At 53.7% G+C, this 26,755-nt stretch overlaps 1 pseudogene; it reads right to left on the reverse strand.

Moving 5' to 3' along the window:
* Window positions 1-4,938: 4,938 nt before the first annotated feature.
* On the reverse strand, window positions 4,939-26,755 carry LOC123345582 (annotated as a pseudogene).

Here is a 26,755-nt window from a genome sequence, read left to right on the forward strand (position 1 = left end):
CCCCCACACACGGGGGAAGGGATGCGGAGCCCCGGGACTGGGCTCAGAACCGTAGGGGTTGGGAGCTCCCAGAGCCCGAGTGGGAGGGGTCCGGACTGGGGGAGGCGGCTCATTTGCACCCGGGGCTGCAGTGAAGCCCCTCGCACCTTTGGCCATGTCTGGGCGCCCCCGACTAGCTGGACGGAGCACGGGGAGGGGACAAGCTGCTGCCCCAGCCCAATTTCACCCATCAAACACAAGGGAAAACGTTTCTTAAAGGAGCCATGTCCTTTGGTTTGTGCCCCTGCCCAGCACTAAGGGGGCCCACAGCTGGTTTCTCCTCGCTGGAGGGGGAGACACCAGGGTGGGCTGAGAATGGCTGGCTCAGTCCTTGAGAAACCCCCCAGCCCAAACTCCCCCCAGCAGCCCTCTGGGACCAGCCGGGAAGCTGCCTGCCCATCTCCCCCCTGCTCCCTGCCGAGGCTGCCCACCCCTCCGCAGCTAGCCCAGAAGCTGCAGTGCCCTGGCTGCTGGCACCCCCAGCCCAGCTCCCTCTGCCCTGACTCACACCTGCCTGCTGTGGGAGCCCACTGGGAGCTTCAGCAGCTGCAGGGGAAACAGCTGATAGGTGGGGGCTTCCTGCCGAACAGCTGATTGGCTGCTGCCGGCCAAAGAGCTGATGAGGGCTGCTGCTCATGCTAAATAGCTGATTGGAGGTTGCCAACAGCTGATCTCCCTGGTGGGTGCAGAGCACCCACTAATTTTTTTCTGTGGGTGCTCCAGCCCCAGAGCAGCCAGGGAGTCAGCGCCAATACCAACTGTGGTGCTGACAAACCAGCTAAAATGTGTATGATCCTTAGAGGCTTAACGAGACACTGCCATTGTAATCAGGACTATTCACTTGGGTGTGAGAGCTGGACCAACGACATGGAAGTCACCGGGCTGCACATTGGGGTTGTCGGTGACAATGCCGGGATTCCTTGAGCTGGTGCTCGTGGAATTCGGCTCACTGGATCATTAGCTTCCCTGATTGCTGTCAGGTACCGGCGGGTGATGCGACGAGGACGCTGATCCGGATGCGCAGTTACCTGCCGCCATGTGTATCATCTCCAGCCGCCTGCATTCGACTCCACTCCCATGGCTCCCAGTTCTGAGCAATATCGCTCCTCCTCATATCAGATGAGAGGCTGCCACTGGCAAGTTACTGGAGAAAGTACGTGCCAACCTAAGCCTGCCACTGCACAATGACCTTTATAAACCGTCACGTTGCCCATTATGGTCCCATCCGCCACGGCAGGATGTTAGGGTGGAAACACTCTGGCGAGAGGTACAGATATCTGTTATAATCCCCAACCAGTCCCTCATCGCCGACCCCACAATCTGCCCACCTGGGTTTGACCTGCCCCATCACCAATGGTCCCTGTGACAGATGCTGGACATCTCAAGGGGGGTTTCCATATGATCCGTTCATTTTATTTCCAGTATATTGGGTGACAGGCATCATCACTTCCACATGCAACGACTGTAGGGAAATGGCTGACATCTTGACTGAGGGCACTTGAGCCTAGTTGAAAGCAATGGGAGATGCGGCCATATTGATAACGGGCAATTTTCAAGGTTGATGCCAGCTATTGTGAGCTGATGGGAAACATTTGTTAAAAGCCCAAAATTTCACAACACTCACAATTCAATCATAAGAGTTGGCAAGTCTGTTACACAGACTTTCATTTTCTGATTCTCAGTATTTTGAGTTGCAACCAGGGGAAGGCTTATTTACTGGCCGAGTGAAACAAGTCTAACATTCAACTCAACACTCCCTCCTGCATTGCACTTAGTTTGGTGTTTGCACTGTTGTAGCTGGGTCCGTCCATAATAGAGGCCCAACTTCAATGTATACCTCTTATTAAGAAACACGGTAAAAGAACTAAAAAAGAGCCCCCGTGGCTTAACAACCATGTAAAAGGAGAGAGAGATAAAAAGACTTCCTCTAAAAAATGGAAGTCAAATCCTAGTGAGGCAAATAGAAAGGAGCACAATCACTGCCAAACTAAGTGCAAGGGTGTAATAAGAAAAGCCAAAGAGGAGTTTGAAGAACAGCTAGCCAAAAACTCCAAAGGTAATAACAAAACGTTTTTTAAGTACATCAGAAGCAGGAAGCCTGCTAAACAACCAGTGGGGCCCCTGGATGATCGAGATACCCTACCCCTCTGATACTAGAAATAGTCATGCTCTCATCGCAAATATCATGAATATTGTCTGATACTGGAAAGGAGAGTAAAAGGCATTCGCTCGGGCTTACACAATTTCTCTGGGTTGTCAGCTCTTACTTTGATGAATACTGCACACAGAGAACAGTAAAAAATAAGGAATCAAGCAACACAGACAGGAAACCAACCCACAAGCAAACACGTGACAACACTGAAAATACGAAGGGAAGGAAAACATCAAGTGGTTGGTGATGGGTATTTTACATGAGGGTCTAGGACCCAGGCTGTGCAATGCAACAGAGCCCTGTAGAAACAGAGGGAGGTGGTGTGTGTGTGTGTGTGTGTGTGAGAGAGAGAGAGACCGACCAACTGACTAAAAAACTCAAGAGTAGAAGCCCTGGAGCACACTGACACAGGGCTTCGGAGTTTGCAGACAGATCCCTGCTTCAAAGAGCTTGCAGATAAGGTCTTCCTGCTCCAAAACACCTAAGCACCACACCTAGTGCTTGGTACCTACGAGTCAATGGGAGCCCTCCGAAGAGCTGGAACTACACCAGATCGCAAAGATGTGGACGTAATGGCTTCCAATACCTCTCCCCAAACAAATTCTAAAACTTCGTGACCATCACCTGTCTGGAACCCAACTCTAATTGAAAGGCCAAACAAATAAACAGCACCCGCGGTAAAGTTCCTCCAGTTTTAACAATTTCCCATGTATTCATTAGTAACATGGGATTTTTTTTTAAAAATCATGAGGATCACAGTTTTCAGCGTCTGCAACACTCCACAAGATTTCTGTTGTTCAAAGAATCTTTTTCTCTCTTACCTTAAGCCAGGAACACGTCCTGTGGAAACCAGGTTTGAGATGTAACCGTGCCAATGTCAGGAGCGAGGCCGAGCCACGTGCTTCTGCTCCAGGATTCATTCACCAAAGCCCCGATCCCGCAAAGGCCAGTGCACGGGAGCCCTGCACAGGCAGAGCTGTTGGCGGGATCAGGATCTAGGACAGAGTCAATAGCGTGAAAGCAGCTTCTTAAAGTGACACCAAGCAAAATACGATCACAGATTTCTGTTAACCGTGGCTTGCTGAGCTTTATCCATCAGATCACTCCCACGTAGCCACCCACCCCCCGCCCATACCCCAAAACGCCAGCAACTCGCCAGAAGTTTTGGCACCCCTGGCAAAGCCTGCTCCCCCCCACCCCACCACTCTCTGCTCTCATCCAGCCTAGCCTGGGGCTGGGACACCCCGAACTGGGACACAGCCTGCAGGGCTCCACTAATTAGGTGTGAGGCCCTGAATTCCCTCTTTGTCCCCCCTCCCCCCCATCTCTCCCCAGTATCATGTTCTACTGCAGGGGGCTCAAGTTCCCGGCCCGTGAGCCTCCCCAATGTGGCCCGTGGGGCGCCAGCCATTTTGGGGCCGGGTCTCTCGCTTGGCCCCACCTGCTGCCCCCGGGCGCTGCCCCGCACAGGCTCTGCCGGCTCGCTCCATGGGTCTGCCAGCTCCGGGGCGGGGCTGGGCCTCCGTGTGCTGCCCCGACCCCGAGAGCCCCTGCGGCCAATGGGAAGCTGCAGGGCTGGGCCTGGGGCCAGCAGCGCGCGGAGGCCCCCAGACCCGCTCCGCCTTGGAGCACCAGGTAAGCGCCGCACCCCCCGGCCCCCTCCCAGAGCCTGCACCCCCACCCCCTCCCGCCCCCAAACCCGCTCCCAGAGCCTGCACCCCCACCCCCTCCCGCCCCAACCCCCCTCCAACCCCCTCCCAGAGCCTGCACCCCCCAACCCCCTGTGTCTGATCCTCCCTTGTGTCTGTGTCAGGAACCAGAGATCTCAGAGGGTTTCAGAGCAGTCGCCATGTTAGTCTGTGTCAGCAAAAACAGCGCGGAGTCCTTGTGGCACCTTAGAGACCAACACGTTTATTGGGCAGAAGCTTTCGTGGGCTAAACCCCCTTCATCGGCTGCAGGGAGTGGAACATACAGGGGGGGAGGTATAAACACACGGCACGTGAACAGAGGGGAGCTGCCGGACCGAGTGGGGGCTCAGTGCTAACGAGCCAATTCAATTAAGGTGGAAGTGGCCTGTTCTCAACAGTTGGCGAGACTCAAACGCTGCCCCCCGGGCGCTTAGGAGCTCGTCAGTCCGAACCCCCCACCCAGTGTCCTGCTAACGCAGCTGGAAGAGCCGCTGAAGGGGAGCAGAGGACTCCAGTCCTGGGCTCTGATTGGGGGAACCCTGGGGGGCCCGACGGGTCCCCAGCCTCTGTGCACCCCAAGCCAAGGGGCAGGACGGTGTCTGTGCAGCTGGGTCCTCCCTGCCCAGCTCTGCTTCCCCTGCGACACCTGCCCCTGGTCTCCTGGGAACCTCCCCCGCCTGGCGCCTGGTTTGCCGTCTGGGCTGTCCCCTCCAGCCCCCTCTCCCGCCAGGCCCTCCCCCCCCCCGCTCTCCCCTCCCCCCAGCCACTTCAGCCAGGCTCCCCCCTGCTCCCCCCTCCCCCCAGCCAGATCCCTCCCCCCCTCCCTTCCCACCAGCCCCTTCAGCCAAGCTCCCCCCCTGCTCTCCCCTCCCCCAGCCCCTCCCCCAGTTGAGGGGTCTCTTCTGGCCCTCGGCAGGGTCCTTCCCACAGGGGGCTCCCTCCTTCCTTGGTGGGACCCCCCAACACACTGCACACAGAATTGGCCTCCCAGGAGCACAGAGTCTGATCCTAGAGCGCCACACACAGACCTCCACCGCCATAGAGCTACAGGTAGAGCGTCACCCCCCCCCCTTCACCCCAGTCCACCAGGGTCATAGAGATCAGGGGGTGGGGGCTAGAGGAGCCGCACACTAACCCCAGCCCGGATGAACGGGCGGATTCTCTCCCCGGCGAAAGAGGCCGGCGGGAAAGTGACGATCGGGTCCCCGGTACCAGCATCGAAAAACGCCACCAGCCCCTGTTCATAGTCCAGATACACCCGGATCCTGCGGGGCGCCCGGCTCGGGGGGAAGGGGATGCTCTGTGCAGGGGATGTGAGAGCCCAGTACCGATCCTCACTGCACCACACAGCCCAGACCCCCTGCTCGGGGCTAAGGCTGATCCATCCCTTCCTGCTCACAGACTCTCTGGCCACCCCCACATCACAGACTCCCCCCCCTCCCCACCTCCACCTCCCAGTAGTGTCGGCCCGAGGTGAATCCCTCACAGCCCAGCACACAGGGCGCAATGTCGAATCTCTCAGGGTTCTTGGGCAGGTGCTGCCGTCTGAGTTCCCATCTCACACTTTTCCGATCCGCAGACACGGTGAGGTCGGGATGGGCCGTGTCTGGATCCAGGGTCACGTTCGCTGCAGAGAGAGAATCAGAGCGTGAGGGGCAGAGCTCAGCCCTGGGGCAGGGTCTGATCGTGTCGGTGACAGAACCTGCCCCAGCTGGGGGGTGAACCAGGCAACCTCCCCCCTCCCGGATTTACCCAGCTCTGCACGGGGAGCAGCGCTGAGATCTCAGCCAAGGGCCGGGGGGATTCACGCCCTGACAGAGCCAGTTCAGGGACAGAGCGAAAGGATCAGCTCGGCTGAGCCAGGCCCCAGACCCAGAGTCTGAGTCTCAGTGATTCCATCCTTGTGCTGGGGGGGAAGACGAGGGGGGTCAGAGGGAGCTGGTTTTAAGCCACCTTTGTCCTTCCTTCAGTCTGCCTGGCCCCTCGCTCCAGGGGCCTCAGGGCTGCGAAGCAGAGAGCAGCCAGAGTGTGATGCCTCCTCTCTGTGCCCCCAGCAGAGCCGCCCCCTGGGGAAGGCGAATCGGGGCGACCGCGCCGGGCCCTGCGCTTTGAGGGGCCCCGCGGGCTGGTGCGATTGGCTGGCGCAGTCAGTCCCAGAAGAGACGAATCCGTCACTTCCGCCCCAGACCCCGCACCCCCCTAGGGCCGGCCCTGGCCCCAGCCTGGCCCCAGCCCACTGCTACAATAACGGCTGGGGGCAGAGTTGCTGTGGAGCCCCTGTGCCAACTTCACACGGACGGGGGGGGAAATGGGGGGTGCTCCATTGCACCGGAGCTATTTTCTGGGGACTGTTTCCAGGCACATTAAGGCCCCTTTGCTCTGACAGAGCAGCACGAAAGGGCCTGACAGTCAGGCCCTGGAACCTTTCCCCACCTGCCCCCACCTCTCCCCACAGACGTGATCAGAGACCCTGGCAGCACAGGAGGCTCCCAGCAGATCACAGGGAATCCAACGTCCCCCTGTCCAATGATGCAACTCGTCACAGCCCGTCTCCTTGCAGAGCCCCCTCCCGCCTAGCGAGCAGCCAGCTGAGCACTAGAAACCTGCTTTCATAGAGACCCCACTGGCCCCCCATGACTGTGTGTAGCTGCGGGTGGGTGAGGACACCGCACACTCACTGAACGGCTGCTCGGCTTGTGCTGCTCTATCGGGGACTTTCCAAACCCCACACTGCTGGCCCCACGGCTACGCAATGGCTAGTACAGTATTGCCGACGTCAAGGGATCAAATCTCATGAGACTGGCCCAACAATCAGGACATTTTAAAGGATTCTGTTGTGGTTTTTAGCTCAGTCTCTTGGTGTTTGAACCCCCCTGGCCCCTCCCCAGGGTTGTGCATGTGACAGTCAGTGCTGCCCACTCTCCCACCTGTCCTGGAGAAGGGGATTCTGGCTCCTGCTGCAGGAGCTCTCACCCCCCATCTGCCCATCTCCTGCCCAGCAATTAATACTGTCCCCCAGCCCCCATCAGCTCTGTCCCCATCCAACCCCCTCAATTCAGCCCCCAGCCCCCATCATCACCCCCCATCAGTTCAGCACCCCGACCCCACCCCCCTCAGTTCACCCTCCCAGCACTCACCCTCTCTGCTCAGAACCCACCAGCAATACAGCCCCCAGCCCATCAGCCCCCCAATCACTTCAGGCCCCCTGCAGCCCCCAGGCCATAATAAAGCCTCACGGCCCCACCTCTGCTCCTCCCGGGGCTCTTCACCCTCCCTAGGCCTGGGGGCAACAGTGGGGGCCCCTGTCCCACTTCCCAGGCTGGCAGGGGAGCAGCCGCACTGGGGTGGTGACAGCGGGAGCCCCAGCCGCGCCCAGGGCAGCTGACAGGATTTCTAAGTAAAATTCAGCCTCGTTTTTAGAGCTCTCAAATATCGGGATTTTTTATGAGCTACAGCTGAGAGTTCTAGCGCGAGATCATGAGTGAGGCTTAATTCTAAATTCTAAGAGAGAAAAGAATCGACTTTTCTGTTTTTAGGAAAGATCTGGGCAGCCACCAGGAATATGTTGCTCAGAAACAAAACCTGAACTATGGTGCTGCCAAGGAGCCACCATAATTCATAGGAAAGTTTTCACTCCCGCTTTGATCCCAGAAATTTACCTTTGTCCAACCGCAGTCTAGACGACAGTGAGTCTAGAGGAAGAAATGGGTGAAAGATGACATGTCAGGTTGTCGTGTTTAGGGATATATTCACATTGTTAATGTTCTAACACAAAAGCAAAATGAAAAGAAAACAAACTTTATGAAGTTCTAGTGAAGGAGGTTAAGTGCAATTCAGACCAATACAAACCGTTACACACCTCACTAAAAATAACCAGAAACATTAAAAACTAAGGACACAACCTAAGGTGACATGACAGACCCAGAGATGTTTTACCAGCAATTACACAGCTGTGGATGGCCCATGGCAGCTGACTTGGGGTCGCAGGGCTCAGGCAATGGGGTTGTTTAATTGCGGGGTAGATGCTCAGGCTTGGGCAGAAGCATGGGCTTTGGGACCCTGTGACTGGAGAGGGTTGCAGAGCCCAGGCTCCAGCCCGAGCCCGAACCTCGTGAGCCAGAGTCAGTGGACACGGGCCAGTCACAGGTGTTTAACTTCTCTGAAACCAACACATCATTCACAGACAGACCAATACACTGTCACTGATTAGCATTTAATCAACTTTAAATCTGCCCCTGAACCATTAGTTCTTAGTAAAACTGGGGGTCTCATTCTCTCCAGCTCAGGAGGATAAAAGGTGGAGAATCTCTAAAGCAGGGGTGGGGAACCTACGGCTCATGGGCCAGATCCGGCCTGTTGCTAAATTTCATCCGGCCTGCAGCCTCCCCCCGCAGAGTTGGAGCCCCGAGTACTGAAGCCCCGAGCCTCTGCGCAGAGCCGTGGGAACTAGGAGTGCGGCGGGTTCTGCAACACCCCCAGGTTTTGTGCGGGGTCCCAGCCGCTGGCCCTACGCCCAGGGTCCCAGCTGGCTGCTGGACCCCTGTTCAGGGCTCTGCGCCTGGCACCGCACGTGGAATCCCGTCAGCTGGCCCTGCACCAGGGACTCTGCTCCCGCCCCCAGCTGTGGTCCCAGCCTCAGCCCTCTTACCCCTGTCGACATCTCGCCCCCCCTCCCGGAGCCACGGCCCAGTCTTGGCCCCAGTTCCGGGGAGAGGGGGCACAGACAGGGGTAAGGGGGGAGCCAGTAAAAAGTTTGGGGACCACTGGCTTTCAGCGCCCCCCACTGTAAAAATTGTTCCAGCGCCACTATCTCACAAAAGAAGGATAAGAGGAGATATGATTGCACTCTTTAAATATATCAGAGGGATAAATACCAGGGAAGGAGAGGAATTATTTCAGCTCAGTGCTAATGTGGACACGAGGACAAACGGATATAAATTGTCAGTCAGGAAATTTAGGCTTGAAATTAGACGAAGGTTTCTAACCATCAGAGGAGTGCAATTCTGGAACAGCCTACCGAGGGAAACAGTGGGGGCGAAGGACCTCCATGACTTTAAGATTAAGCTAGATAAGTTTATGGAGGAGATGCTATGATAGGATAACGGGCTTATCAATAGGTCAATTAAGTGCCACACTGGTAATTAGTACAATGGATCAATGATAGGATATTGTTAGCCTTTTTCCAGAGGGTCTGGCTGGAGAGTCTTGCCCGCATGCTCGGGGTTCAGCTGATCGCCATATTTGGGGTCGGGAAGGAATTTTCCTCCAGGGTAGATTGGCAGTGGCCCTGGAGGTTTTTCGCCTTCCTCCGAAGCATGGGGCAGGGGTCGCTTGCTTAAGGAGTGGGTGGATAGGCTTATGTGGCCTGCATCTTGCAGGAGGTCAGACTAGATGATCATAATGGTCCCTTCTGATCTTGAATTCTATGATTCTATGATTCTATGATCTCCACACCCACCGTGGGGCTGGACCGTGAGCACCACCTTGACCTGCTGCGAGGGGAAGCCCAGGGCCTTCATGTCCCCTGCCCTCCCGCAGGTGAGTGGCCCGTGATTGATTTTTTTCTGTGGCTCAATGGCCTGTGATAGAAAATAGCCCTGCTCTGAAGCAAGAGAGGGACTGTGGTGACACCAGAGGCCTTGCAGACAAACAATCCAAACAAACACACTCCAGAAACAGTGAATTCAGCAGGAAGCTGAAGCTCAGGTTAAGGTTCACAGCTGCTAGGAAAGGAAACCCCCAGGCAGAGGTGACAGTAAGCGGGTACGGGCCGGTACGGAGGACCAGTAAGAAAAAGTGCAGTAGCTACCGGCAAGAAAATGGAGCATTCTCTCCCTCTCTGACTCCACCTCCAGCTCCAGGAAAATTGAGGGTCCAGGAGCCCGGCTCCACGAATGTCTCCCCCCTGCTGCCCCCCTGCACCTCCCCTGAGTGTGCCCCGGCCCCCCTTTGCTGCCCCCATGCACCTCCCTGGGTCCCGGAGCAGAGCATTTGTCTCTCCCCATCCCCTGCAGCTCCATGCTGCCTGCCTGCATTAACTGGCACCACAGGGTCCTAGTCCCCCCTCCACTACTGCCAGGGCAGGCTGCCTTCCCCCTCGGACCCTTTCATTTTCCAGTGGGACCCTCCACCGGTACAGCCGCCCCCCTGCCCGCAGTCACTGCTCTTCCCCACGCTGGGCAAGGGGCAGCCCCAGTGAGGGGCAGCAGCAGGGGAGGAGGCGCACATGTGATGGCAGATTCCCCCCCCCCCCCGCCATGGCACCCACCACAGGGGAGGCGAGGGGGCTTCCTGGACTTGAGAGGGGCCCTAGGAGCATGTGCAGTGATGGGGGGGGTGAGTGTGCTGCCGGGGTGGGGGAGAAGGGGGTCCCTACCCCAGAGCTCGCTGCTGCCAGCAGGGAGAGGGCTGGGGGGAATCATTCTCTCTCGCTCCAGTCCCAGGGGAGCCTGTCTGCACCCCAAACTCATCCCCAGCCTGGACCCACCCCAGAGCCCACACCCCCAGCCAGAGCCCTCATCCCCCCTGCACCTCAACCTTCTCTCCTAGCCCTGAGCCTCTCCAACACCCCAAACCCCTCATCTCAAGCCCCAGACAGAGCCCTCATCCCGCTGCACCCTAACCCTCTGCCTCAGCCCTGAGTCCCCTCCCACACCCCAAACCCCTCATCCCCAGCCACATCCCAAATCCACCCCGGCCTCACCCCACAGCCCTCACCCCTGCACCCCCTCCCTCCACACCCCCTCTTATCTCCAAGCTCCCTCCCAGAGCCTGCACCCTGCACCCCAGTCCCCTACCCCAGCCCAGGGCCTGCACCCCAGACCTCCTCCCCCACCCAAACTCCCTCCCAGAGTCTTGGGCAGGTGGGGCGTGGAGTTTAGGGGGGCAGAGTTTGGGCAGGGGCAGGTTCTGGGCACCACCCAAATTTCTACAAACCTGCCACCCCTGCCGGCAAGAGCTGGTGAGCCATACCGGGGTGGAGCGGCTTCCTGAGGCAGCAATTTAAAGGGCTGGAGCCCAGAGCCCCACTGCCGGAGCCCTGGGGTAGTGGTGGCAGGGCTCTGGTGGCTATTTAAAGGATTTGGGGCTCCCGCTGCCTCTACCACCCTGGGCTCCAGCAGCAGGGCTCCGGAGAAGATTTAAAGGACCCTGGAGGGTAGCGGCAGCCGGAGACCCAGGCCCTTTAAATCCCCCCATTTAAAATGCTCCTGAATCCCAGGGCTCCCAGCCACCTCTGCAGCTGGGAGCTCAGGGGGTGATTTAAAGACTGTTATCAGGCTCCCAGCTGCTGCTACCACAGCCCTAGCCCCGGGCCCTTTAAATACTGATTTAAAGGGCCTGGGGATTTAAAGGCTCCGCCTCTTCTGGTGGAGGCCACGCCCCTCCTCAGGATTCCAGAGTACCAGCAAGTCCTTTAAGTTACTTTCACCCCTACCCCCAGGGAGTCCGAATGCAGGCCCCTACCCCAGTGTGTGTGGGCCATACTGAGAGCTGGGTAGGGAATTCATAGCTTCCAAATGATTAGCTGACTATCTCCATCCACAATCATTGTCCCCAAGAGATTTCCCCAGCTCTGTCTGTTATCAGTGTAACATAGGTGAGAAAATTCCCCAGGTGACTGGTTATTACCTTTGAATTTCTTCACTATGGTCTCCAGAGATACATTTGCTTGAGAAGATTCCCCGATTCTCCATTTCAGTTCAGAAGAAAAGGCCCCTGGGTTCTGAAACTTCTCCCTCTCGCATCTGAAGAACAACCCAGTGTTACTCGCTGTGGAGTTCGGTCATGTTTGTGTTTTACTAACATGTATTTTACTCTAGTGAATGGCTGTAGCTCAGCAGATCCTGGAGGTTAAATTCTCTGTTGCCCCAGGAACAGGTCCAATCCCAGCTGTGACACTACAAGCTTCCCCTTCATTCTGGTGAGACCGATAGGGGAAAACTGCATCCAGTTCTGGGGTCCCCATTTTAAAATGACAAGGAGTCCGCTGGCACCTTAAAGACTAACAGATTTATTTGAGCATAAGCTTTCGTGGGTAAAAACCCCACTTCTTCAGATGCCTGGAGTGAAAGTTACAGCTGCTGTGGGCATAAATACACTGGCACATGAAGAGAAGGGAGTTATCTCACAAGAGGAGAGCCAGTGTTCACAGGGCCAATTCGATCAGGGGGGATGTGCTCCACTCCCAATCACAGATGAGGAGGTGTCAATTCCAGGAGAGGAAATTTTAAAATGGACGTTGAAAAAGTGGAGCCGATGCAGAGAAGACCCACAAATCTGATTTGAGGACTGGTGAAAATGCCTCACACTGAGAGAACCCTGGGACTTGAGTGTGGGGTATAAACACCGTCATGGGGAGAACAGACTTGGCACTAAAGGGCTCCTCAGTTTAGCAAACAAAGGCAGAACAAGGACCAATGGCTGGAAGCTAAAGGCAGAGAAATGCCCATGGGAATCAGACAGACATTGTTAGCAGTGCGGGTGCATTAACCATTGGCAGGAACTGCCAAGAGAAGTGGTGGATTCTTCATCTCCGGACAGGGCACCAGAACAGGGGGGCCGTGGCTCCATCACTTCTAAAAGTGGGCGAGCGCTGCTCTCTGCCTTGGTACCTAGGCCCGACCTGGGTGGGGTTTGGAGTCTATGACCTAGAAATGAAAAACTCGTTCTCCATCCCCGATCTCCTGAGGTCTCTGTTCCACCAGCCACACTACAAATAACACCCCCGTCTGTGGGTCAATCACTCTTTTCTCAGGCTGCTCTATTCTGGAGTCTGGTCACAATGACAACAGCCCCGAGATTAGATGTAACGGAGGGAGATTGGGAACCAGCCCCACACTCTGCACTGCTGGGCCGTGGGGAGCCAGGTCTCATGTCTAAAATCCCTTCCCTGCACTGGGAAGTGAAAGGGAGAGTGAGAAGGAGCCACCTACCTGCTCAAGGTGCCTTTGATGTCCTAGAGGGGAGAGAGAAAAGGAAATTCAGTCCCAGCTCTCACACTAAGGATCCCTCCTGCTCTGGAGGGGACTCACTTGGTCTTCACAGTTTGAGGTTCAAAGTGAAAATATTTATTTATTAACACAAACAAAAACTTTGAATGTGCTGCTTTTGCTCCTTTGGAAAAGTGCTGTAAGTTCAGGATCTGGGCCAGGAAGTTTATACATGGAGGCACACTAGCTCTTTGTGTAACAGCATCTGAATAACCACCTGGCACATGGAATCAGAGGGCTCAGTCTTGTGATGAATGAGGTTTAATATCACTCTGGATACTGTGTTATCCATATCAATGTCTGATCACTTTTTGAGTTTTGCTAAATGCTTGGTCTCAATGACATCCGGTGGCAATGAGTTCCACAGTCTAACTACGTGATGTGTGAAAAAGTGTTAGTTGGATCAGTTTTGAATTTGTCACCTAATTTTATTGAGTATCAGAGGGGAGCTGTGTTAGTCCGGATCTGTAAAAGCAGCAAAGAGTCAAGAATTGGGTTTGTTTAGTTTGGAAAAGAGAAGACTGAGAGGGGCATGATAGCAGTTTTCAGGGATCTAAAAGGGTGTCATCAGGAGGAGGGAGAAAACTTGTTCACCTTCCCCTCTAAGGATAGAACAAGAAGCAATGGGCTTAAACTGCAGCAAGGGAGGTTTAGGTTGGACATTAGGGAAAAGTTCCTAACTGTCAGGGTGGTTAAACACTGGAATAAATTGTCTAGGGAGGTTGTGGAATCTCCATCTCTGGAGATATTTAAGAGCAGGTTAGAGAAATGTCTATCAGGGATGGGCTAGACAGTATTTGGTCCTGCCATGAGGGCAGGGGGCTGGACTCAATGACCTCTCGAGGTCCCTTCCAGTCCTAGAATCTATGAGTCCTGTGGCACCTTATAGACTAACAGATGTACTGGAGCATGAGCGTGTTAGTCTATAAGGTGCCACAGGACTCTTTGCTGCTAATTATATTGAATATCCCTTTGTTCTTGCATTAGGAGACAGTCAGAACAGAATTTGGAGTTGGCCATTTTTGGAGGAGTCGTCTCCCAGTAGAATTCAAAAGAAGAATCTTTTCATTTAGACTCGATCCAACGCTCATTGTACTCAAGAAGTACATTTCCATTGACTTTAATGGGCATTTTATCAAGCCCTTAAGGAAAAATAATGTATATTGTAGCAATACTGTATGTTATGATCATTCACTCCTACACTTCAAAAGTGAAGAGTTAGGAGACTTTCTGCCCTGAGAAAGGTTCTGGGGTGTTTCTAACACCGTCTCACCTGCAGGAATTCACTCGCTGGCTGCTGGCACTTCTGCTCCATCTCACTGATCAGGGAACTGAAAGAGGATAGTTCCTCAGACAGTTTGGCAACATACTCAGCCCTCCCCTTTTCAATTTCCTTATTCAGCTCTTCCAGCTGGGCCAGCAGGAGTCGCTCTTGTTCCTCCAGAAACTGGCGCAGTTGCTGAAATTCAGCCACAATCTTCTGCTTCTCAGTTTCCAGCTGTTTCTGAAACGAAGAGATACGAACAGGGAAAGCTCAGGTCAAGAACAGGAACATGCAGTGAGTCATGGATTATTTTATAAAGCCTCATGTATGCACATGGGAGCATGTCATTGCAACCCCACAGAATTTAACTCCTGATATTTTATGGAGAACGTACTCCATGCTCAATAGACAGATGATTTTCCAGTGGATTTTCTAGAATCCTAACTGGTGTTTAGAATAGGAATGTATCTTGCATTATTAGGATATTCTCTTATCAGTGGTGTCCAGAAAACCAGATCCTTCAAATAACAGGAAGGACAGCAGGTGTGGGATCCAGAACGGGACAGGCCAGGATTACTTCTGGGGAGCAAACAGTTGAACCCAAACAGTCTGTATTTCAAACTTATGCTGTGCTTCTGGGTGACACCCCAGACAACTTGGTGTCAGCTCTGCCTAGCCTGCTTGATGGCCCTTTAAGGACCATCAGCTGTACAACTGACCCATTGAGGGAAGGCAGACACACCTTGTGACTCAGCAAGGTATGCAGGGACCTGCCTATGGACAGAACTCCGAGGTTTTTCCAGGCCATGGGATGGACAGCTTGTCCTTGGGACAAAGAAAGCAGAGACCACATGGCAAATGACTAAAAAGCTGCTGCAGCTCCTCCATCTGGTCTTCAGTCCTGCTTCTTACCTCTGGAGGGACTTTGCTACAAACGGAAGCTCTCACAAAGGACTGATGGCTCATCCCAGCGGGGGATATACTCCAGAGACTTGCTTTTAACCTGCAATTTATTCTATCACTGCTACAAGCCTGAACCTTGAACTTTGCCAGTACTCTATGTAACTGACTCCATTTAACCAGTTCTAGCTCTCACCTATACATTTTTCCTTTTATGATTAAACCTTTAGATTCTAAAGCATTGGCAACAGCGTGATTTGTGGGTAAGATCTGATTTGTATATTGACCTGGGTCTGGGGCTTGGTCCTTTGGGATCGAGACAACCTTTTCTCTTGTACTGGAGTATCGGTTTTCATAACCGTTCATCCCCATAACGAGTGCCACCGGTGGTGATACTGGGAAACTGGAGTATCTAAGGGAATGCATCCGAAGAAGTGGGTATTCACCCACGAAAGCTCATGCTCCGATACGTCTGTTAGTCTATAAGGTGCCACAGGATTCTTTGCCGCTTTTACAGATCCAGACTAACACGGCTCCCCTCTGATACCTGGATTATTAAAACTCTTTCCTTAATGCTCCATTTTCCTGTTTATACTCGATTAAAGCAGAACAGTTTTTCTTTACAAGGAGAATAAAAAGCAATAATCTTTCACGGAAGGGAAGATGTTGCTCACTGTTCTCCTTCTGTTAGACTAAGCAGAGTATCAATAACGTCCCAGTGCACATTTGCCTCTGAGTAAGAACGGCACCTACCAGTAGTTCCTGGCTTGTTTTTTCCCCACTTGATTTATACGACTGAATATCGTCTCTCTCTTTCTTCAAACTCTCCAAATGGCTCCGAATTTGTTCCTAACAAAAGAAAAACTGGTCTAGATTTGGTTGCTTTTGGAGGATTTTCCCCCATTTTATTTATATTGTCAAGAATATTAAATGCATAATAAAATGGGCGAGTGCTCTAACCACACGACTGTACAGTCCTTCTCATGCTCGCGGTCTCTCTCTCCCCCGCAAATGACTCTCGAAGTATTTATCCCCAGTGAGGCAGCTTCAGCAGGAGAGATGGAGGGAGCCCCACCTCAGCACATCCCCTAGAGAGGTGGCAGATCCCTGTTCAAATCCCGGCTCCTCACCAGATGGAAGAGGGACTTGAACCTGTGATCGCCCATGTCCCAGGTGAGTGCTCTAAACACTGGGCTAAAAATGATGAGGGAAGTTTTCTGTGTGTAAACTTGCCTGAGGGCCCTAAGGCCACCTACCAGGCCAGGCCCCACACAGGAGTTAGGTGGCCTAAGGCTGATCTTCCCTGGGGCTCAGGTGGGAGACAGGCACCTAGCTGCCTTGAGCGAGGCAGCAGTGCACATGGGCAGAGGGAGTTTAGGCATCTCCAGGGCTCAGCAGGAGTTTTGTGAATTGCAGTGGAGGCTCCAACGGGGGTTTAGGCACCTAAGTAAATACTGTGAATCTAGGCCTCCCGGACAGGGAAACTGAGCTAAGGACGGGCTGGACGGAGGCTTCACTTCCTCAGTGCACAGGTGTTCACACTCCGCTCATGCTCACTGCGACTTTTCTGAGCAGTCTCCGAACCACATTGTCATGCAGGACATGTTTTCATATATCACCGGCCTTGGCATTTCTACATGGGCCTGAGAAATAATCTTCCCCCCTCCCCCTACGCATAACCAATTCCTGACCCCCCCGCTAAGCACTGGGATTGCCGGAGAATGTCGGGGAGAGTCAGTGAGAGGAGCCACTGGGATACAGTCCAAACAGAGCTAACCCATTGATACACAAACTGGGGGCATGTAGCATCTTCAATTCTTCCCAAAAAGTGCAGCTTGATCCTTGTACATTAATCACTGTGGTTACATCCATTACATTTTCGAGACTCCCTGCTATAAAGGCTATTTAACGTGGCTTGGGTTTTATTATGGAGAGGGAGCAAGGGGGGTGTTGCTGGCTGAGGAGGAAAAGATGGCAAGAAACAGACATAATTTTTCCCCAGTTCCCGAAGCTGGTGGGTTCTCCTCCCTGATCCTCCCCCTCCTTCCCTCTGGAAAACAGGACCCTGGATCTCCATTTTTAAAATATGGGCGCCCTGCCCCTGCTGCCGCAGATTTCAAGCAATCTGCTGGAATGGGCCAGGCCCCCCAGCCATTGTCCATCCTGTATGAGAAGCAAACCCTGCTCCCCCCACCCTGCAAGGATTAAAAGGAAACTGTGTGAGCTGGAACGGGGGGAGTTTCCTGCCCCCCGCGGGGATTTTTCCCTGCACAGGGGATGCCCTCGCTCTAGGGCGCACAAGTCATACCCTGCTCTACACATCCTGGTGCTATTACAGCCATACAGCCCTGCTGGCGTGGGTGTAGTTACACCTCTATAACGGTGTATCGCCTAGTCCTATATGGAAAGGGGAACAGGCCTTCCTGGCATCAGGCACCTTTATACCAGCACAACTTGTATCCGCACTGGGGCGGGGGGGTTGCTGACATAACTCTTTTGTTTAAAAAAAAAAATCTCCCCCCGTCCCCCAGCACAGGTCAGTACCAAAACTATATGCAGAGCAGGTCTTAAAAACGTGTCTCCTCAGCATCTCCCTGTATGAAATCCCTTGTTTCTCTACCTTGTGATTGTAGGAAGCTAGTTTTAGGACCTTGCTGGGTTTCTGTTCTCAGATGGCTGGTCTGATTGTTCCAGCCTGTCTGGCCTGGGATGCGGCCCACATGCAAACAGGACTAATTCTTACCTGGTAATCCTGGGCCGCCTCCTCGATAGGCAGCACGGGGTGGTCTCTGTGGCTGCGGGACTCTCTGCACACCACACAGATCGGGGTTTGATCCACTTCACAGAAGAGTTGCAGAAGCGCCTCATGTGTTTCACACACTTTCTTCCCTTTTGGCTCTGGGATATTTTTAGCTATTTCCACGACATTCCTCAGCTCCCGGTTGGGCTGGAACTCCCCTGCCTGGAAGGGGGCTCTGCACTGAGGGCAGGGATAAGGGGGGGAGGTTCTGGACTCCTGGCAGTACTGAGTGATGCAGGATCGGCAGAAATTGTGTCCACACTTGATGAGAATCACCGGGTCGTTAAAAGAAGCCAGGCAAACGGAACAGATCACAGCCTCCTGGAGATCTTTTACCCGGCTTCTCGCGGCCATGGCACCTGGGAGAAGAGAAAAATAAGTTTCACTTTCACTTCGCTCAGCAATGTGTCTGTCCCCGACTGAAGCTGGTCTCCGCCCTTCCCGCAGCCTGCCGCAGTCTGCCGCAGCCTCCTGGCTCCTGGCTGATCTGTTGTGATGTGTTCGCTGGGCCCTGGGATCCTTCAGTTCTGGAAAGGAGAAAATATAAGGAGATAGGAGAGAGGTATATAAATAATGACTATATTGAACTCCTACATCAGTACAGATTAGACTTTAAACAAATATTTCCCCCTGCTGTCCTAAACAGCATTAAGTAAATCAAGTCACTGAGGAGATAAAAGCATTTCCAAATAAAAGCCAATCACAAAAACCCTCATTCCACGCCCAGAAAAACTTTGTAGAGGCCAACAGTATTGGCAGAATTATGCCCAAAACTACGCCATTATACGGTACTTTCCTTCAGCCATCATAGTTAGAAATTATTTGTAAACATTTCAAAACAGGATCTGATGGGAATTAGAAATAGATCAGAGTTACAAAGTTAGTTAGATTGGACCGGAACTTTGCCAAAGTTCTGGTGTTCTCAGTCTAATCAGATCCATTTCTAATAGTACAAATAATAATTGTAATTGTATTATTACTGTATGTTGCAACATTTAAAAACTTCCTACGAGTTATCTAAACAATTAAATAAAAAATCCAGAACTACAGAGTGCCACATTAAATCAGCTTCTTAATTTATTTGAAACATTCAACTACATTCAGTATTGCCATTAGTATGCATTCAAAAATCATGAATAAGCCAAAAAAAAGAGATTAAAAAATACATTTAATTTTTTTTATTTGCCTTCTCGTTACTGAGCCGTTAGATAACACTCGTGTCATGTTTTCAGCAGAGGTGGTTGAAACAGAATTTCTGTTCCATGGGAAGTTCTGACATTTCAGAATTTATTTTGATTCTGAATCAGAATAAGAAAAAATTGAAATTTCCCATTAAATGAACATGTTGAAAAAAAATTCATTTTGGGTCAACCAACACATTTCATTTTGATGAAATCAAAATGTTCCATTCTGCTTTTGACTTAAAAATAAGATAAAATTTAAAAATGAAAAGATGTTTTGAAACAAAACTGTGAACCAACCCACTCTGAAATGTCAGAAGGAACATTTCAAAAATTTTTACCTGAAACTCAAAAAAGGGTCACACAAAAAGTGGAAAGTAGGTCAAATTATGAAGGATGAATATAAAAAAACACCACAAGCAGCATGTAGGGATAAAATCAGGAAGGCTCCGGCACAAAAGATTCTGGCAGAGCAGAGGGAGTCAGTGGAGGGGGGACAGACCCTCGGGGACGTGGAGGGCAGGGGGTGACTCTGGCTCGGTCAGAGCCATTGGGCTGAGGGGGGCACAGGTTGGCACTGGGGGTGTCTGGATGGGGAAGGTTCTGGACTAGGATGAGCCATTTGGTGACTGGGCAATGGCCGGGGAGGGGTAGGAGGGTTCTAGCAGTGCTGGGGCAGTGGATGGGGCCGGAGGGTACGTGTGGGGATTGGCCTCAGGACTCGGAGGTGACGGAGTTTACAACATGCAGCAGGAAATCCCAAAACCCGGCCTGGCGTTATGGTAGCAGCTGAAAAGGCCGATGCAGTTCCTGGCGCCTTCCTCTGAGCGTCCCCTGCCGGAGCAGGTAGGAATGTTGTCGGAGTCACTGTTAGTAGCAGTAGTTATTATTATGTACATGGTACAACCACAGCTCTGGGGCGTGTGGGAGTGTTACACAAACACACACACCAGATACCATGTCCCAGTTAAAGTGCCCCAGTGCACCCACCAAAACCCTTTTTGGGCTCCAGGCCTTGTCCCATAGGGAACCTCACCGGGACCCCACTCTCTGTCCCTGGTCCTCACCCCTCTCTAGCTGGCTCTGGAGAGACCCTCACTCAGCCCTGGAGTAGGTCCGCAGCCCCTTTCCATCCAGCCAGCCGCTCTGCCCTACCCCAGCCCCTACCCAGGCTCACTGGCATCCCAAGGACTAGCTGGGACCCCCAGGCTGGACTTGCATCTTCAAACCTAGCTGTGTTCATGGTCTTGATTCTTGTTACTGCTTTAAACTTACAAATCAAGCACAATCGCCCCCTCTGCTGCCTGAAAGTCTGAATTACCGTCTATTGCGTGTCCACTATTCTTGGTGCAATATCTCATTGCAAAATAACATGGCGGGGGTCTCGTTTCCTGGGCAGATCCCTCTCCCCCCACGGGCTGTGCTGAACTGGGCTCGTAGCGCATCACAGCAGGGATCCCAGAGCCTGATCATGGGAATAAGAGAAAATAGAGCTCCCCATTTATAGACCAAAGTGCCCGAAGGTCAGGGGGCTCCGTCATTGTCATTAAAACAGTCTTTACTTTGCAGTAAGAGGAGTTTAAACTCATTAACGGCCTTGTCCCGTGCATCGTGGGAAGCAAACCCCCAGCACACCAGTAAAATGCTCTGAAGCGCTGGAGGACGCGTAACAGACGTGGGTGGGGTGCACGGCAGGACGCAGGGGCGGCTCTACCTTTTTGGCCGCCCCAAGCAGTCATGCGCGGGAGGCGCCCCCGAGCCGCAGGAGCAGCGGACCTCCCGGGGGCATGACTGCGGAGGGTCCGCTGGTCGTGCGGCTCGGCTGGACCTCCCGCAGCTGCGGGCGGTTCACAGGTCCGGCGGCTCCGGTTGAGCTGCCGCAGGCAAGCCTGCGGGAGGTCCAGCCGAGCCGCGGGACCAGCGGACCCTCCGCACTCATGCCTGCGGGAGGTCCACTGGAGCCGCGGGACGAGTGCCCCCTCTGCAGTCATGCCTGTGGCAGGTCCGGTCGTCCCGGGGCTCCGGTGGACCTCCCGCAGGCATGACTGCGGCAGGTCCGCCGGCCCAGCCTGCCGCCCCCCCGGGAAAGGGCCACCCCACGCGCGTGCTTGCCGCGCTGGAGTCTGGAGCCGGCCCTGCCAGGACGTTTAGTATCAAGGGAAGAAAACGCCCTTAGGAAAAGCCCCCTCCCCTCCTACCAGCTTCAACTTTCCAACTTCCTCACCTCTTCCTGCCCCCTCCCCCCAGACACCCCTGAATGCCTCCTTCTTGCCGACCCCCTGCCCTAAATGCCTCCCACCTGCTGCTCGCTCCTGTCTGCCGCCTCCTGCCGTAAGGGCGAGGGGTGGGTGCTGGAGGGGGGCTCTGCCAGCTCTGAGGGGAGGCGAGTTTCAGCATCTTTATACACTTTCCTTCTAGTTACTGACAGTGTGTCTGTCACTGGTATCTCCCCTTCCCGATGTTTCCCAGTTCTGGTCTCCACCTGTGTCCCTTTTCCCATCGTGCTCTGCTCCCCCCCACCTCCTGGTGGCTCTGTTTAGTGCCTGCTCCCCCCATGCACTGAAAGCAGATCCATCGCCCCCCAGCCGCACCCCTGCGGCCAGCCCAGAAACTGCCACCCTGAGACAGAGAGAGAAATTAAATCCAACAGCCCGGCCTAGGGGCCCCTTCGTTCATCCTGCCGTGGCTGCTGTGTCGCTCCAGCTCCTCCCAGGCCCCAGGCCTGCGGCCCAGCCCCGCTCTGAAGCTCCCTCACTGACTCCCTCACACACTCTGCAACTTTTCTGGGAGGGGAGCCCTGGGGGGACCATGGCCAAAGGTGGGGGGGGAGGAGTTGCTTCCTCCACCAGACTGCAGCAGCCTGAAGCAAGAGGAGCTCAGGTGGCCCAAGGTGAAGAACAGAAGAACCGCTGGTGCTGCGCTTGTGAAACACAACAGCTCAGGTGTCATTAGGCCTGATATTTATGCACCAGAGTCTGAATGAAGCGCTCAGGGGCACGAGCAACCCCATTGGCCAATGCTCTGTATTCACATAGTCCCTGGGGCTGATCAAAATGGCAGTCGAGGAGGCCCAGAAAATGACAGTTGTAACCCCATGTCAGACAGGAGAGAAGGGACGTGAACCAGGAAAGTGCAGGTTACTTTGGTCCCTGGTATATTTCTGGAGACCATCTGTCTCTATTGGGTTTCTGGGACCTGGGCGGGCCCAATGCTAAAGGATCCCCCCCTCCCCCCCCAGCCTGAGGGGAGGCTCTACAGGCCTCAGAACCCCAAGGTGAAGCAAGGCCGCGTCTCCTGACTTGAAGCTGATCCAGGGGGTGGATGCAATGGAAGGAATTCCCGGGGAGCTGCGGGGGGAGGAAATCAATCCTTCCTGATGGGGGGGGGAGGAGGGGGCGGGATGAACTTCCTCTCTGGGAGGAAAAGCCCCTCAGGCAGGCTTGATCCGCGAGGTGGGGTGGGGCAGCTTTGAGCTGGGCCAGCCTCACGTTCCCAGGCATGAGAGCCGGCCAGGGAGGATGCGGCTAGAAGCACTGGTGGAGTGTTGCCCCCTCCTGCCCCCCACGCACGGGGGAAGGGATGCGGAGCCCCGGGACCGGGGTCAGAACCGTAGGGGTTGGGAGCTCCCAGAGCCCAAGTGGGAGGGGTCCGGGCTGGGGGAGGCGGCTCATTTGCACCCGGGGCTGCAGTGAAGCCCCTCGCACCTTTGGCCACGTCTGGGCGCTCCCGACTGGCTGGACGGAGCACGGGGAGGGGACAAGCTGCTGCCCCCAGCCCAATTTCACCCATCAGAAACAAGGGAAAACGTTCCTTAAAGGAGCCATGTCCTTTGGTTTGTGCCCCTGCCCAGCACTAAGGGGGTCCACAGCTGGTTTCTCCTGGCTGGAGGGGGAGCACAGGTCCTGGGGGAGACACCAGGGTGGGCTGAGAATGGCTCAGTCCTTGAGAAACCCCTCCAGCCCAAACTGCCCCCAGCAGCCCCCTGGGACCAGCCGAGAACCTGCCTGCCCATCTCCCCCCAGCCCCCTGCCGAGGCTGCCCACCCCTCCGCAGCTAGCCCAGAAGCTGCGGTGCCCTGGCTGCTGGCACCCCCAGCCCAGCTCCCTCTGCCCTGACTCACACCTGCCTGCTGTGGGAGCCCACTGGGAGCTTCAGCAGCTGCAGGGGAAACAGCTGATAGGTGGGGGCTTCCTGCCAAACAGCTGATTGGCTGCAGCCGGCCAAAGAGCTGATGAGGGCTGCTGCGCATGCTAAATAGATGTTGGAGGTTGCCAACAGCTGATCTCCCTGGTGGGTGCAGAGCACCCACTAATTTTTTTCTGTGGGTGCTCCAGCCCCGGAGCAGCCAGGGAGTCAGCGCCAATACCAACTGTGGTGCTGACACACCAGCTAAAATGTGTACGATCCTTAGAGGCTTAACAAGAGACACTGCCATTGTAATCAGGCCTATTCACTTGGGTGTGAGAGCTGGACCAACGACATGGAAGTCACCGGGCTGCACATTGGGGTTGTCGGTGACAAGGCCGGGATTCCTTGAGCTGGTGCTCGTGGAATTCGGCTCACTGGTTGGATCATTAGCTTCCCTGATTGCTGTCAGGTACCGGCGGGTGATGCGATGAGGACGCTGATCCGGATGCGCAGTTACCTGCCGCCATGTGTATCATCTCCAGCCCCCTGCGTCCGACTCCACTCCCATGGCTCCCAGTTCTGAGCAATATCGCTCCTCCTCATATCAGATGAGAGGCTGCCACTGGTAAGTTACTGTAGAAAGTACGCGCCAGCCCAAGCCTGCCACTGCACAATGACCTTTATAAACCATCACGTTGCCCTTTATGGTCCCATCCGCCACGGCAGGATGTTAGGGTGGAAACACTCTGGCGAGAGGTACAGATATCTGTTATAATCCCCAACCAGTCCCTCATCGCCGACCCCACAATCTGCCCACCTGGGTTTGACCTGCCCCATCACCAATGGTCCCTGTGACAGATGCTGGACATCTCAAGGGGGGGTTCCATATGAGCCGTTCATTTTATTTCCAGTATATTGGGTGACAGGCATCAGCACTTCCACATGCAAAGACTGTAGGGAAATGGCTGACATCTTGACTGAGGGCACTTGAGCCTAGTTCAAAGCAATGGGAGATGCGGCCATATTGATAAGGGGCAATTTTCAAGGTTGATGCCAGCTATTGTGAGCTGATGGGAAACATTTGTTAAAAGCCCAAAATTTCACAACACTCACAATTCAATCATAAGAGTTGGCAAGTCTGTTACACAGACTTTCATTTTCTGATTCTCAGTATTTTGAGTTGCAACCAGGGGAAGGCTTATTTACTGGCCGAGTGAAACAAGTCTAACATTCAACTCAACACTCCCTCCTGCATTGCACTTAGTTTGGTGTTTGCACTGTTGTAGCTGGGTCCGTCCAAGGATCTTAGAGTGACAAGGTGGGTGAGAGTTCTCGATACTTTAAATGACTGCTTCACGGAGCAGCTGGGACGGGAACCCACAAGGGGAGAGGCGACTCTAGATTTAATCCTGAGTGCAGCGCAGGAGCTGGTCCAAGAGGTAACTAGAACAGAACCGCTTGGAAATAGTGACCATAATACAATAGCATTCAACAACCCTGTGGTGGGAAGAACAGCTCAACAGCCCAACACTGTGGCATTTAATTTCAAAAGGGGGAACTATTCAAAAAATGAGGGGGTTAGTTAAATAGAAGTTAAAAGGTACAGTGACTAAAGTGAAATCACTGCAAGCTGCATGGGCGCTTTTTAAAGACACCATAATAGAGGCCCAACTTCAATGTATACCCCTTATTAAGAAACACGGTAAAAGAACTAAAAAAGAGCCCCCGTGGCTTAACAACCATGTAAAAGGAGAGAGAGATAAAAAGACTTCCTCTAAAAAATGGAAGTCAAATCCTAGTGAGGCAAATAGAAAGGAGCACAATCACTGCCAAACTAAGTGCAAGGGTGTAATAAGAAAAGCCAAAGAGGAGTTTGAAGAACAGCTAGCCAAAAACTCCAAAGGTAATAACAAAATGTTTTTTAAGTACATCAGAAGCAGGAAGCCTGCTAAACAGCCAGTGGGGCCCCTGGATGATCGAGATACCCTACCCCTCTGATATTAGAAATAGTCACGCTCTCATCGCAAATATCATGAATATTGTCTGATACTGGAAAGGAGAGTAAAAGGCATTCGCCCAGGCTTACACAATTTCTCTGGGTTGTCAGCTCTTACTTTGATGAATACTGCACACAGAGAACAGTAAAAAATAAGGAATCAAGCAACACAGACAGGAAACCAACCCACAAGCAAACACGTGACAACACTGAAATACGAAGGGAAGGAAAACATCAAGTGGTTGGTGATGGGTATTTTACATGAGGGTCTAGGACCCAGGCTGTGCAATGCAACAGAGCCCTGTAGAAACAGAGGGAGGTGGTGTGTGTGTGTGTGTGTGTGAGAGAGAGAGACCGACCAACTGACTCAAAAACTCAAGAGTAGAAGCCCTGGAGCACATTGACACAGGGCTTCGGAGTTTGCAGACAGATCCCTGCTTCAAAGAGCTTGCAGATAAGGTCTTCCTGCTCCAAAACACCTAAGCACCACACTTAGTGCTTGGTACCTACGAGTCAATGGGAGCCCTCGGAAGAGCTGGAACTACACCAGATCACAAAGATGTGGCCGTAATGGTTTCCAATACCTCTCCCCAAACAAATTCTAAAACTTCGTGGCCATCACCTGTCTGGAACCCAACTCTAATTGAAAGGCCGAAGAAATAAACAGCACCCGCGGTAAAGTTCCTCCAGTTTTAACAATTTCCCATGTATTCATTAGTAACACGGGATTTTTAAAAAAAAATCATGAGGATCATAGTTTTCAGCGTCTGCAACACTCCACAAGATTTTTGTTGTTCAAAGAATCCTTTTCTCTCTTACCTTAAGCCAGGAACACGTCCTGTGGAAACCAGGTTTGAGATGTAACCGTGCCAATGTCAGGAGCGAGGCCGAGCCACGTGCTTCTGCTCCAGGATTCATTCACCAAAGCCCCGATCCCACAAAGGCCAGTGCACGGGAGCCCTCCACAGGCAGAGCTGTTGGTGGGATCAGGATCTAGGACAGAGTCAATAGCGTGAAAGCAGCTTCTTAAAGTGACACCAAGCAAAATACGATCACAGATTTCTGTTAACCGTGGCTTGCTGAGCTTTATCCATCAGATCACTCCCATGTAGCCACATGCCCCAAAACGCCAGCAACTCGCCAGAAGTTTTGGCACCCCTGGCAAAGCCTGCTCCTCCCACCCCCCACTCTCTGCTCTCATGCAGCCTAGCCTGGGGCTGGGACACCCCGAACTGGGACACAGCCTGCAGGGCTCCACTAATTAGGTGTGAGGCCCTGAATTCCCTCTTTGTCCCGCCCCCATCTCCCCCCAGTATCATGTTCTACTGAAGGGGTCTCAAGTTCCCGGCCCGCGAGCCTCCCCAATGTGGCCCGTGGGGCTCCAGCAGTTTTGGGGCCGGGTCTCTCGCCTGGCCCCACCTCCTGCCCCCGGGCGCTGCCCCGCACAGGGTCTGCCGGCTCGCTCCATGTGTCTGCCGGCTCCGGGGCGGGGCTGTGCCTCCGTGTGCTGCCCCCACCCCGAGCGACCCTGCGGCCAATGGGAAGCTGCAGGGCCGTGCTTGGGGGCAGCAGCACGCGGAGGCCCCCGGACCCGCTCCGCCTTGGAGCCCCAGGTA

Source organism: Mauremys mutica, chromosome 12 (assembly GCF_020497125.1).
Source record: "Mauremys mutica isolate MM-2020 ecotype Southern chromosome 12, ASM2049712v1, whole genome shotgun sequence".
NCBI lineage: Eukaryota > Metazoa > Chordata > Testudines > Geoemydidae > Mauremys > Mauremys mutica.